The sequence below is a fragment of the Herpailurus yagouaroundi genome, unplaced genomic scaffold (genome assembly GCF_014898765.1).
Source record: "Herpailurus yagouaroundi ecotype Mexico unplaced genomic scaffold, PumYag 197, whole genome shotgun sequence".
Lineage (NCBI taxonomy): Eukaryota > Metazoa > Chordata > Mammalia > Carnivora > Felidae > Herpailurus > Herpailurus yagouaroundi.
This window is the reverse complement of record NW_024412428.1, coordinates 21,322,955-21,336,190: the sequence shown is the minus strand read 5'-3', so window position 1 is coordinate 21,336,190 and position 13,236 is coordinate 21,322,955. Positions and strand designations below refer to the sequence as shown.

The following is a 13,236-nucleotide window of genomic DNA, read 5'->3' as shown; positions in this document are numbered from 1 at the left end:
TTCTTCCATACTTATTTTTTGTTCATTTAAGAGAGGGAGAGCGTGCGCACAAGCGGGGGAGAAGGGCAGAGGAGGAAAGAAAGACAAAATCTTAAGCAGGCTCCACACTCAGCACAGACCCCAATGCGGAGCTCAATCCCACGACCCTGGGATCATGATCTGAACCGAAATCAAGAGTCAGATACTCAACAGAGGGGGCTACCCAGGCGGCCCCACTTCCATACTTATTCTGATGGGCTTTTTGAGACTGAGCAGATGCTACACCTTGGACTTAGACACCAAATGTATTTCCCAGGTCCAGACGAGCCTCTAAGACAGACTCAGCCTCAAAATTTTATAAGTAAGATTACACTTACGGGGCATCTGGGTGGCTCAGTTGGTTAAGTGTCGACTTCGGCTCAGGTCCTGATCTCATGGTCTGTGAGTTCGAGTGCCGCATCGGGCCCTGTGCTGTTAGCTCAGAGCCTGGAGCCTGCTTCAGATTCTGTGTCTCCCTCACTCTCTGCCCCTCTCCCACTCACTCTCTCTCTCAAAAATAAATAAACATTAAAAAAAATTTTTTTTAAGACTACACTTTAGGGGCACCTGAGTGGCTCAGATGGTTGAGCATCTGACTCCTGATTTCAGCTCAGGTCATGATCTAACAGTTCATGGGATCGAGCCCCATGTCAGGCTCTACACTCATAGCGCAGAGCCTGCTTCGGATTCTCTTTCTCCCTCTCTCTGACCCTTCCCTGAACTCTCTCTCAAAACAAATAAATAAAACACTTTTAACTACTGCACCCATTCTGTGGTATAAGTACTGCAAAGAAACAAAGTTCTGGAGATCTGCTCAGACACATGATGCTCTTAGTGCCCCAGCTGCTAGGACAGCTGTCATCCACTTCTCTTTTCTGCAAGCTTATCTTACTACAAGAATGCAAGAGAATGCCCTGAACACCTGACAAAATCCACAAAGACAGAGGGGCTTTGAGAATGAGGCATTCTCCAAAAGAGTTTATGGCGTCCTTCATGAAGATGCCTATGAACAGGTGACAAGGTCATCCTCCCACCTTTATTTAAAAACAGACTGCTGCTCTCAGCAATAGCCAAATTATGGAAAGAGCCTAAATGTCCATCAACTGATGAATGGATAAAGAAATTGTGGTTTATATACACAATGGAATACTACATGGCAATGAGAAAAAATGAAATATGGCCCTTTGTAGCAACGTGGATGGAACTGGAGAGTGTGATGCTAAGTGAAATAAGCCATACAGAGAAAGATACCATATGGTTTCACTCTTATGTGGATCCTGAGAAACTTAACAGAAACCCATGGGGGAGGGGAAGGAAAAAAAAAAAGAGGTTAGAGTGGGAGAGAGCCAAAGCATAAGAGACTCTTAAAAACGGAGAACAAACTGAGGGTTGATGGGGGGTGGGAGGGAGGGGAGGGTGGGTGATGGGTATTGAGGAGGGCACCTTTTGGGATGAGCACTGGGTGTTGTATGGAAACCAATTTGACAATAAATTTCATATATTAAAAATATAAAAATAAAAAAAAATAAAAACAGACTGCTGTTGGGGCACCAGGGTGGCTCAGGTGGTCAAGGGTCCAACTCTTGAGTTCAGCTCAGGTCATGATCTCACCGTTTGTGAGATCGAGCCCCACACTGGGCTCTGCCCTGCCAGTTTGGTGTTCTCTCTCCCTCCCTCCTCCTCACGCTCTCCTTCTCTCTCAAAAATAAACGTTTAAAAATAAATAAAAATAAAAACAGACTGTTTTAGAATTTGCTAACACAGTGACCACCCTCTGGTCTCATCACTTTTGTTCAAATGTGTTACTCACTGGAGAAGACATATGTCATTTCCCAACTGCCAGGAAGTTACTTTACTTGAAACACAATTTGCAATTATGGCTTCTGGAAGCAATTCTTTATCCTCATCATCCAAAAGCCCACTTTCATTTCATTGCACAGAAACTTTAGGCAATTCTAGGACATAGGGAATCTGATGACAGCTCATTGTAAATGAAGAAATAATTCAAATGAAGCCATGCACTCAGGTTAAAAGCAAACAACCCAGTGGCAATAGTATTAGCAGGGAAAAAAAAAAAAAAAAAAGATATCCAGGGTTGTGAAGCTGACTATAATCTTATACAAGTATTGCTTCTATGAGATACTTTCACTTTTTTTTTTTAAATTTTTTTTTTTCCAACGTTTATTTATTTTTGGGACAGAGAGAGACAGAGCATGAACGGGCGAGGGGCAGAGAGAGAGGGAGACACAGAATCGGAAACAGTCTCCAGGCTCTGAGCCATCAGCCCAGAGCCCGACGCGGGGCTCGAACTCACGGACCGTGAGATCGTGACCTGGTTGAAGTCGGACGCTTAACCGACTGCGCCACCCAGGCGCCCCGATACTTTCACTTTTAAAACAAAAAACTTCCATGATTTGCAGTAATTTCTATAGCTTTGTTCTTTGTTTCACCAAACATTCAAGGTTTTGTAAAATAAATTACATAAATATAGATGGGCCAAAAGCCTAAAGAAATGGATAGAACACAGTTACACTTTATTTTTCTAATGTGTTCAAAGCTGGAATACAGGGACCCAGGCTCAAATCTATTTACAGTATCATAACCCGTCCCACGTGAATAGCTCTAATGTGATTTTATCTACTATCCTCTGCCATAGGAGTAGTATCAACCATACCCTGCAATGGCCTAGTGCCAAACTAAAATTCCAGCAATGGACAGGCAGAACCGTACTGTAGTCCTTCAATGAAAGTTTACTGAATGTCCTCCAAGTAAAAAGGACACAAAGCCAACACCACGACACCCTCCCCTGACCCTGGCAGAACTTACGTGGGGTCAGAGAGGTCTGGGCACATAAACAGATGTACACCAGAGTGGCCACTGCTCTCGTGGGTAGTTCTGAATGCCACGGAAACACCAGAATTGGGAAGTGTCAAGTACCTGTGAGAAGACAGGCACCCGGAACAGTGAATGCATATGCCAGGTGGAAGAACTGAAAGAAATTTAGCATGGCTGTAGCCAAAAAGCTTAGCCTTTATCCTATGAACAACAGTCAATCACTGAAAGGCCTTAAGCAGGGAAGTGGTATGATCAGATGTACGTCCGTTAAAGATTACTTTGGCTGAATGTATGGACCAGATGCTGATGAAGAAAACTCAGAGGGAGCCTAAGGTGGCTACAGCAAGCCAGGAAAGAAAGAAAAGAAGCCTGTACCAAGGAAGTGGAAACGGAGAAACCTGGACAGGAGACAAACTCAAGAGGATTCTGCAACTGACTGAATGGAAGAGGAGCTGGATAAGGGAAAGAGAGCGAAGGATTATACCCAGCTGCTCAGCTTAAGTAACTGAGTGAATGGCAGTGTCACTCACTAGGACCCAGAACACAGCAAATTTCAGGGTCGATGACGAATTCCACCCTGGACATTTTAAGTTTAGCCACCTGTGGGATATCAAAGTGGATATGTCCAACAGATTTGTAAATCTGAAGATCAAGAAAGAGACCTGGATTGAAGATGTGGAAATCTGGCACGAGATCACCCGGGGAAAAGTGTGCGGAGTAAGAAGGGAAGAGGATGTCGGGCAGCAGAGAGACAAGGAACACCCCTGCGGGAGAGACTGTGAAGGAACAGGCAGAGTAGGAAGCAAACCAGGAGAATAGAGTCATGGAAGCCTAGGGACATGAGCATCACACAAAGGAGGCAGCTCAAGGTCTAATGCTGTTGAGACCGAAACAAGGTAAGGACTAAGAAATGCCCACTGGATTTAGCAAGAATTATTGATGACCTTCACGAGATGAATTTCGGTGAAGCTGTGGGTGGACAAGACCAGATTGCAGCAGGCTGAGGAGCATGTGAAAGGTGAAGAAGTGAAAACAAGGACTATAAACAACTTGCTCATGAAGTCTGACTGTGAAGGAAAAGAAAATTTGCTAGGAGTAAACGTAAAATTGGCTGAAACTGAAGGATGTATTTTGGGTCACCTTTTTATTTTAAACATATTAGAGCCTTAAAAAGGTTTACTTATTAATTTGTTTTTAAGATTTTAAGTAATCTCTATACCAAATGTTGGGCTCAAACTCACAACCCTGAGATCAAGAGTCACATGCTCTCCCAACGGAGCCAGCCAGGTGCCCCAAGAAACTTAAAATGTTTAAATGTTCACAGGAAGGACCCAGTAAGAGAGAAAGATAAGGGCAGGACATAAGCACTAAATAAGTAACAGGAAGTGGAATCTGAAGCAGAGGTGCAAGAGAAGCTATAGAAAGGGGGAGCTTCTTCTGTGAAAACAAAAGAGAAGAAGGATGGATACAGATGGAAGTGAATTTCATGGTTGAGGCACCAGAAGTTGGAAACAATTTCTTTCTCTTCCCTTTCTCTCCCCGTCTCTCTGCATTTTTCATTTCTACCAGCAACTTATGAGGGTTCCAACTGCCCCATATCCTTGCCAACACTTATTATGGTCTTTCTTATTATAGCCATCCTAGTGCATGTGAGGTAATATCTCATTGTGGGTTTGATTTGCATTTTGGGTCATTCTCTTCTGAAGTCATCTATTTCTCCCTGTGAAGAAAGAGAGAAGGCTTTCTGTTGAGAGTAAGAGGAAAGGTAGCAATAGAACGTGGAGTGGAGGGAAAAAAATGGAAATGGTCTAACGTCTAAAGTAGGAAGAGTACTGACAGAGAAACCAATAAAGGGGATAAGAGCCCAGTGGAAGCTGGAAACCAGAAGTCTGTACAAGTACCCCTCTGATCTCCTCCAAGTTTTTCTTCTCCAGTGAAGTGGGTTTTTTTCTTAAACTGATCTAACCAGAATTGGAATGGGCAGTTGCTCATTTAAACACAATGAGAGAAGTGCTCCTGAACAATACATTATCTGTTGAAAGCCCAGTAATATCCACATTTGAAACAACAGTTTGCCTAAGATTCACCCTCCTTGAGGACAAAGCACCTCTCATACATGAGTTCACTGCAGATCTTACATGTGTACTGTAAGTACTTACAACTACAATCATGGTACTAAATTCATCAAATGACAAGCTGTAAGAAAACACCACACACCCATCATCTCAATAATGGATAATTCCTTTAAAACCTGTTAACTTAAGAATGATAATAACCAGGGGCGCCTGGATGGCTCAGCTGACTGAGTGTCTGACTTCGGCTCAGGTCATCATTTCAGGGTTCAGGAGTTGAAGCCCCGCATCGGGCTCACTGCTGTCAGCACAGAGCCCGCTTCAGATCCTCTGTACCCCCTCTCTATCCAGCCCTCCCCCGCTAGCACGCCCTCTCTCAAAAATAAAAAATAAACATTAAAAAAATGATAATAACCAATTACACAAAATGATTTTTGACTTACCCAGTTAGCTTGTAGAGCACGAGATATAGCCACAGTATTCGGTTAAGCTAATTTGATAAGTATATCCTTATGTAAACATGAAGTAAAGACTTAATAATTTAGAGATTTATCACTAAGGCACGCTACTCCATATGCTGACCACAATTTTCGCTCAGGGATCACATCCTGGGACTGACTTATAAGTGAACTAGTTTTACACCAAGGGTGCTATGCTGCTGCTTCAATCATCTTTTGCTGAGTAACATACCATCCCAAACTCAGTGGCTTAAAGCAAGAGCAATTTGTTATTTCTCTCAATTCTGTGTTTTGAGTAACTCGGCTGAGGTTGCTCATGAGGTCATGGGCACTGGGAACTTAACTAAGGCTGACACAGGCCTCACTCACACAGCTAAGCCACTGCAGGTGGTCTCTCCTAGATTCAAATGGAGCAGACACAGACTCCATCTCTTAATGGGAGGTGCAGCAGTCAAGCCTAGGGATGGGAGGAACTGCTGGCAGTAATGGCTGGAAACACTTCACCACCACAGCTGTAAACAATATTACTAGATGTTTCCACTACACTATTTGAGTTCACGACTGAAGCATTAGAAGGGGGTCAGACTATCTCCAAAACTAAAACACTTTCATAAGTATTGAAAAGAACATCTCTGTAAACATACGCTTTTGCCCCCATAGAATGCTAGTCTCAGGAAAGCCATGGAATCTTCGTTTCTGGGGTTGCGAGGAGGATAGACACCATCTTTCAGGAATGCTCGGAGTACAGTCTTTCCCAAATGAAATTCATTATCTCCTGAAGTCCTTTCACGCCTTACAATTTATTAGGTATGCATGAGTATGATCTCATTTAGTAAAATCTAATACTAAAAAAAATAAAGGTATCCCTAGCTATTTGAACTCTTGCTATCAAAATCTATCTAAACTCAAAATCAAATAGATTTGACTAAGTTCTTTAATACTGAAACTTTTGCTACTGGCTCTCCTAGACTCAGGTATGAAGTGGATTTGGATATCACAGTATCCCTTACAACCTGAAATCTCACTATCTGAACACAGCAACCCAGTAAACTCATACAGTAAAAAGGATATATGCCCAAAAATATTAACTGTTATCTTTACATGGTATAATTACAGGTGATGTACATTCTTCTTTTTGCTTTAGTTTCTAAATTTTCTTTGTTTCCTTTCAAAATCTAAAAAGTCTATATTGTGACTTAATATACTTGGAAATATTTAAAAAAAATTTTTTTTAACTTTAAAATGTTATGGGTCAAACACGTAATTGATTTAGATAACCGACTTGATTAACCTCTTCTGTGACATCTATTCTGGTTAAAGTCAAACAACATTCATCATATGCCTCCTGTTCACTGCTCAACATGTATACAATATCTAACATTTTTAGTTTTGTTTTTTTTAAACCACAGAATATTTTTAAAATGTGTAGTAAGGACCTGCCTGGACTCTAGACTCCATTAGGGCTCAAACCTTGTTTGCCATGTTTGACTTACTATTTAATGCAGTACACAGAAAAACAGAATAATAATGATGATGATGATGATGATGATGATGGTCTTTGACTTCCCTTCAGTTTCATCTTCCCCACTTTGACTTTCAGATAAAGGAGGACATGGTCTCAGACTTCCCAGCTTGAGCTGATTAAATTTTTTTTTAACATTTATTCATTTTTGAGAGACAGAGAGAGTGATAGAGCACTAGGGAAGGGCAGAGAGAGAGGAAAACACAGAACCGGAAACAGGCTCCAGGCTCTGAGCTGTCAGCACAGAGCCCGACACCAGGCTCGAACCCACAAATCATGAGATCATGACCTGAGCTGAAGTCGGAAGCCTAACGGACCGAGCCAACCAGGTGCCCCTGAGCTGCTGATTATTAAGATGAAGCCAAGCTCTTGCTGCAACATATAAGCACTCTTGACTTTAAAATTTTTTAAGATTTTTTTTTTAAGCTGCAAACTTGATAGCTTTTTAAAGCCATTTGCTTTCTGAAGTTCCCAGAACTTTATCATTTGGGTCACACACATAAAAATCACTGTGGAAGAAATCTCGTTAATGATTAATAACCTTCTTCTTCTAGAGTGAACAAGAAATGGGACCTGTCTAGAAGTACTTAATAGACGGTATTCACACAATGGAATAAAAGATATCCATGCCACGAATTAATAGAATGAAAATACACAGTTACCTACTCAACCCTAAAAGCACGTCGAAGCAGAGAAATTCACCCAGTGGTCACTTCAAATAGATATTTCTAAAGTTTAAAACACACTATAAACCTCCCTCAGGGTTAGCTCATTTTTCCATTCTTTTTTGCATGATATATACCTTGGTGTTTTGATGTTACTATCCCACAATGCACAACAGTATTAGAAACTCACAATTTTTGCCTCCAAGAACTATAATCCTCCTCCCCCAAAAATAAATAGGCCAAAGTCAAATAAGACTCTGAACCTGTTTTTTTTTTTTTAAAGCAACATTACAATATTGCTTTAAAAACTGCAATTCCCAGCTGCAAAGAGGGCTTCGGAAGGTCTCGCATGCAAACAAACATACACAAAAAGCCACTTACGGGAGCGGAACAGAGCGTGCCTAGATGGTCATCTCACATAAAATAGAGCGGTTAGTGCACCCAACGCAGGACAAGAGAAATATTTCACTCATTTCGCCGCACTCTTGGATAAAGGTCCCTAAACGAATGCCCCGTTGTGGAGGCCGTGTTGTGGGGGAAAGGGAAACGGTGGAGAATATGGTCTGTGATACCACCACCCTCCCCGGAGATGAAGGAGAAGATGCTAAGATCTTGGGAAAGGCCGAAAGAGGATGGGGAGGAGAGTCGGAGGGGAGGTCTCTTCCCAGCAAAACAGCGCCCAGAGCGGTAACAGGCTGCAGCTGTGAGCAAAGCCGCGTCCTAGCAGCTCAAAAAAGAGAGGGAGCAGGGAAAACTTTCCCTAGCCTCCCTGCACCCTCTCCCTCCTCCTCGGAGAAAACGCCAGCAGAGCTGCGAACGGTGCCGCGCCGGTGGCCCCGCCACCAGCCGGGTCGCAGCGCCCCGCGGACCGGGGGCCGGGAAGCCCAGGCCCGCAGCCGGAGGGAGGGAGGAGGTGGGAGAACGGGGCACACCAGCCCGGCCCGGGGGGAAGGGGGAGCAAGGAGAAAGGCAGGGGCGGAAGCGTCCCCCGCGAGCGCGGGCCCGCGCCCCACCGGCTACCTGGGCAGCCAGCTGCTGCTTCGCGCCGTCCGGCCGGGCCCTGCCGCGGGGAGCGCCGCGGGGATCTCGGAAGCTCGGCGGCCCGGAGAGTCGCCAGAGAACACCGGTGCGGACGGCCGGCGAAGGGGTGGAGCGGAGTGAGGGGGGTGGGGTAAGAGGGCTCCAGGGGCCGGGCCGCCGGGTCACGTGGCCGGGCCGCCTCACGTGACGCCGACGCCACGCGCGCTGGGCGGACTCGGAGTTTATCCGCCCGCCCCGCGGTGGCTGCGAGTCAGTATTTTGGGGCTCTAGGCCAGGCGGCCCGGGGCTTCTCTGGAAGCCGATTGGCTGTCCTAGTCCTGCCCCCGAAGCTTTGCGGAGAGTCGTGGTGGAGCTTGGTGGCTGCCGAGACTCACAGGCTTTTGTCTCAGGGAGCCCGAGGGCTTGGCCGTGGGGGCGGCCGGCCAGCCACCCCGAGGGACCTAGGACGGAAAAGCGACGCGAAACTCCTTTCCCTGCCCCGTAGCGCGCCCTACTTCCTCTAGACACTACCCTGATGGTGCTACCCGGGACAAAGGTCGTCGGAGGAGATACTCCTTATATTTCAGGGATGACCTCCCCGCCCCCGCGCCCTGACCGACCGGTCAAAGGACACCTGCGCAGGACCAGAGGGTGGGAAGAGAAGGTGGCAGCTGGACCACGATCAGAAGGAAAAGTGAGGCACGGGGCCCAGATGATGAAAGGAAGGCACAGATACCCGGAAGCAGGCTGTCAGGATTGGAAAGGACCTAAGACAGCAAATGACACAACCCTTTTCTTATTATAAATGCGTAAACTGAGGCCGGGAGAGCTTCATGCTGCTCTAGCCTGTCATCTATGGAGACCACAATCTTCTTGGTTAGGTATTGCACGGCTCTTTGAAAACTCCAGTTCGCTCCACCGAATAAAGTCCAAACGTCTTGGCATAACTTTCTAAGCAATCTTGTTGAAACTTAAGCTTTCCCACTTGAGCTCTGTTGAATAAACAGAAAAACATTTTCTAAGTATCACCAAACAACTCCGTTAATCTACTAGAAGGCTGCTTTTCCACACCTTCCAGCACTTACTCAACAGTACTCTAGGTTCTGGCTCCGGAGATTTCCGGTTTTCCTTGACTACTCAGCTTTCTTTGGATTACTAACTTTTTCCCTAAGTTGTTTTTCTCGCCTTTGCATTCGTTCATTCTTTTGCCTCTATCTGAAATGCCCTGAATCACTACCCTCTCCCCACTTACAGAAAACCAGAGTCAGACAGTACTTAAAGCATTAACACTAGATTTTATTCAGAGACTATTGCAACAGTGCAAGTAAGCCTAGTTCTAGACTGAAGTCTCTTTTCTCCTATTGCAATAATAGTTCCTGAATAAAATCTGCTTTTACTGCTTTAAGTACTGTGGGGCTCTGGTTATCTTTAACCATACCCCCAAGGTACACATCAGTCTCCTAAGTTTATCTTTTAAAATCCTGGTCAAATACCACCCACTCTTGTCTTCCTTCTCTGCATCTTCCTCCCTGATTCAACAGCTCCAGCAATTGAAATTCATTCAGACAGTATCTGATGTAACTTGTTTCCTAATTTCCTGGCAACTACAGAATCTGATAAACTAATCTCAGACTGCCCAGAAATGTACTGTACATTTCTTATAAGAGATAAATTGTCTATTGCTATCTTCTTCCCTAGATTGTAAAGTCTTTGAAATGAGACATCTGGGCTTACTACAGTGCCTTCAATATGCACTGAGTGAAGTGGCTCAACCAAGGTTGTAGCAGTTCATTGAATTTACTAAAAATTCTTTGAGCCTACTCTGTTTAAAGGGGGAAAAAAGTCAGTTTCTTTAGGCTACAATCTGATCAAAAGGGCTTCTGGAAAACATGCGTTTGAGAAAAGGGTTTCTGGGAAAAAAATGAGGTTTTGGGTTGAGTCCTCAAATATTTCCTGAGCACTCATTGCTTACTATGTGCCAGATGCCACACTTGGAACATCTTGGAGGATAAAAGGTTGGATAAGACATGGTTGCTGATCTCAAGGAATATGTAGTTTGTTTCACTATTCCAGCACAGGGTGAAAAGTATTATGATACAGGGTATCAAGTGAGCACAAAGGAAGGTTAGGAAAAAACTTCCTGGGAAAGTGAATTTGGAGAACAAGTAATGGATGGAAGGAAGGGAAAGACCTTTCAGAAGACAGAGCGGTACCTTCAAAGGTAGGGAGGCATGAAACAGCATTATTTATTTGGAAAAACATTTCCAAATAACCCTATATGGTTGGACTTGGTGACCTCTTTTTACCTCTGGGACAAAGGAAACCTAATTAGGTTAACAGTGAGGTACTTGCAAGACTGACACATATGTTGGTATATTAGTGTTATTCATTGGATTGAGTAACCTTCCCTCAGACAAATCATAGGTTCTTCACCTAAAATTGGCCTGTGGACTAGTGCTAGATGATCTTTAAACTTTTTTTTTTCCAGTTTCAAAAGCTCTCTATAATTGTTATCTAAAAACAGCAAAATGACTTGTTCCAAACAAGATTATTTTAGAGCACCCTAAACTTTTTCTACTGGGCAAAAAACCTCAATTTACAAGTGCTACTTTAAGGAAGAAACTGGGCTCTACCTCCAGGGTGGAGGGAGGACTCCTCTCCATGTTCATGCTAACAGATGACTATGCTGGTAAAAAGTATCTTCAAGAATGTGGGCCACAGGAGAACAATTCTAATCACTCTTGGGGGCTTCGGAATTTCATTTTAAAAGTAATCTCTCAGGAAATGGAAAATTAGGAGAACACTGTCTTTTGTTTGCTCCCTTTTCCTCCACTGTGCTCTTCTGTGAGTTTCGATTTGGCTAGGTATGGGTCAGCCAATTCAGTACCACTTCCTTCAGCTAGGCTCGCTAACGCCTGATGGAGTCCAACCTCTTAACACGATTTTCTTTGCCAAGGAAAGGTCCAAAGGTCCCTTAGGCAGACATTTGTTTTTCATAGGCCACTGGAACGTTCTTGATACTGGACGAGCAAAATTAAAAGAGAGTTCAGTTACTTCCTCAAAGACTTGAATATTAGTTCTTCTGCGAGAATAAAAACAGATGGGAGCACCCAGATTGCATCCCCCTTTTCTTGTAGCCGGTCAAGATGGAGAGAAATAACACGGAGAACCACCAACTCATAGAACGGGAACATTTAGATCACTCTATAAGATTGTTTACATGTTTATGTAATAGTAATACTCAGACATCTATCTGTTCTGACAGCTGCAAAAACAATATAATCATTTTTGAGAATTGAGGATTGCATAAGTGTCTTAGGATTTTACAAATGTAATAAAATATAGAATCTACCTAAAGAGAGAGTCCACCTTGAGTTTAATTAGATAACCAAACAGGTAAACATGATCAGTCACAATGAGTTTTACAACCTCAATTAGTATTGAGCCACCTACTTTGGAGATAATTTCTGTTCTTGTGACTGGGATAAATAAACATGGCATAAACAAGGAGGAGGGAAGATTGAGAGAAGTGGCAATGGAGAATTGGAAAATAATTTTTGTTCTAATTCCTTTTTTCCATCACCCCAAGAACACATAAATAAGCAAACAAGTATCTTGGTCCTGACTAAAGTAAAGTAGTACAGTACTCTGCTGATTGATTTCTTCCCCTGCATTCAGGCAGATGCTACGCTGAACAGATGGCATAAAGAGATAAACCCACTCTGCTCCCTAGACCAGCATGAGACCCTTCCAAGCACAGCACCTCTCGTGAGTGTCTATGTCACTCCTCCATAAGATCACCTTCTGCATAAAATACACTTTTATTGTTAGCAATGGCAACACCACCAGGAGCAACATGGTTCGTTTAGCAAGCCACCAGCTTCTGGTAGGAATTATGAGGTCTTTCATCTTCTAGGGAGCTAGAATTTTGGCTGCGATTGACTGTGAAGCAGGATTGGTCCTCTGGATATTAGAATGTATCTCGGTGACTTCTTGGAATGACACCAGGGTGCTGAGGAGGATAGTAAGAATATTCTCATTGGTTTAGAATATTGAAGGTGATGTTACCTGGAACAAACAAAGTGACACTATGAGGAAAGAGACAAATCCAGAATGGGGGACAAGAACACTCCTAGCCTTGGTCTCTTCAAAAAGTTAAGTCTCTGGGGGGAAAAGGGGAGAGAGACTGTTCCCAGTTTAAAAGATAGTAAAGAAAAATGACATTCAAATGTAATGCATGAACCTTGGGTGGAATCATAGTTGAAAAATTTTTTTAAAGCTATAGAAGATATTTGGTGGAGAATCACAGAAATTTAACATGGCTCAATATTAGATACTAAGTGATTTTAAAAATTTTTATGTTATTTTTTCAGATATGATCATAGTAGTTTTGAGAATGTCCTTATTGTTAGGAGATACATACCAGAGTATTTAAGGACAGAGTGTTATGAGGTTTAGCAAAAACAAAACAAAACAAAACAAAAACAAACAAACAAAAACAATACTATACATGTACTTATCCATGAAAAAAGAGAGCAAATATGACAAAATGTTATATCTGGGAAATGTTTTTTGTACTCTATTTTATTTCTTTATTTTTATTTATTTTAGGGAGAAAGAGGGGAGAGCATGGCAGGGGAGGGGCA

The 13,236-nt window shown here is 43.2% G+C and overlaps 1 protein-coding gene across 8 annotated transcripts in view; it reads right to left on the bottom strand.

Moving 5' to 3' along the window:
* RCBTB1 (RCC1 and BTB domain containing protein 1) overlaps positions 1-13,236 on the bottom strand; it is a 103,065-nt gene that overhangs the window by 43,891 nt on the left and 45,938 nt on the right. For 2 of the 8 annotated variants that reach the window (XM_040448363.1, XM_040448362.1), the window contains exon 1: positions 8,591-8,727. The exons of 4 other annotated variants lie outside the window; for them this stretch is intronic. The gene's annotated coding sequence lies outside the window, so the exon portion shown is untranslated. Of the gene's footprint in view, positions 1-7,951; positions 7,974-8,590; positions 8,728-13,236 lie in introns of those variants that run through there. 2 more of the 8 variants (XM_040448369.1, XM_040448372.1) reach the window with 2 other exon arrangements.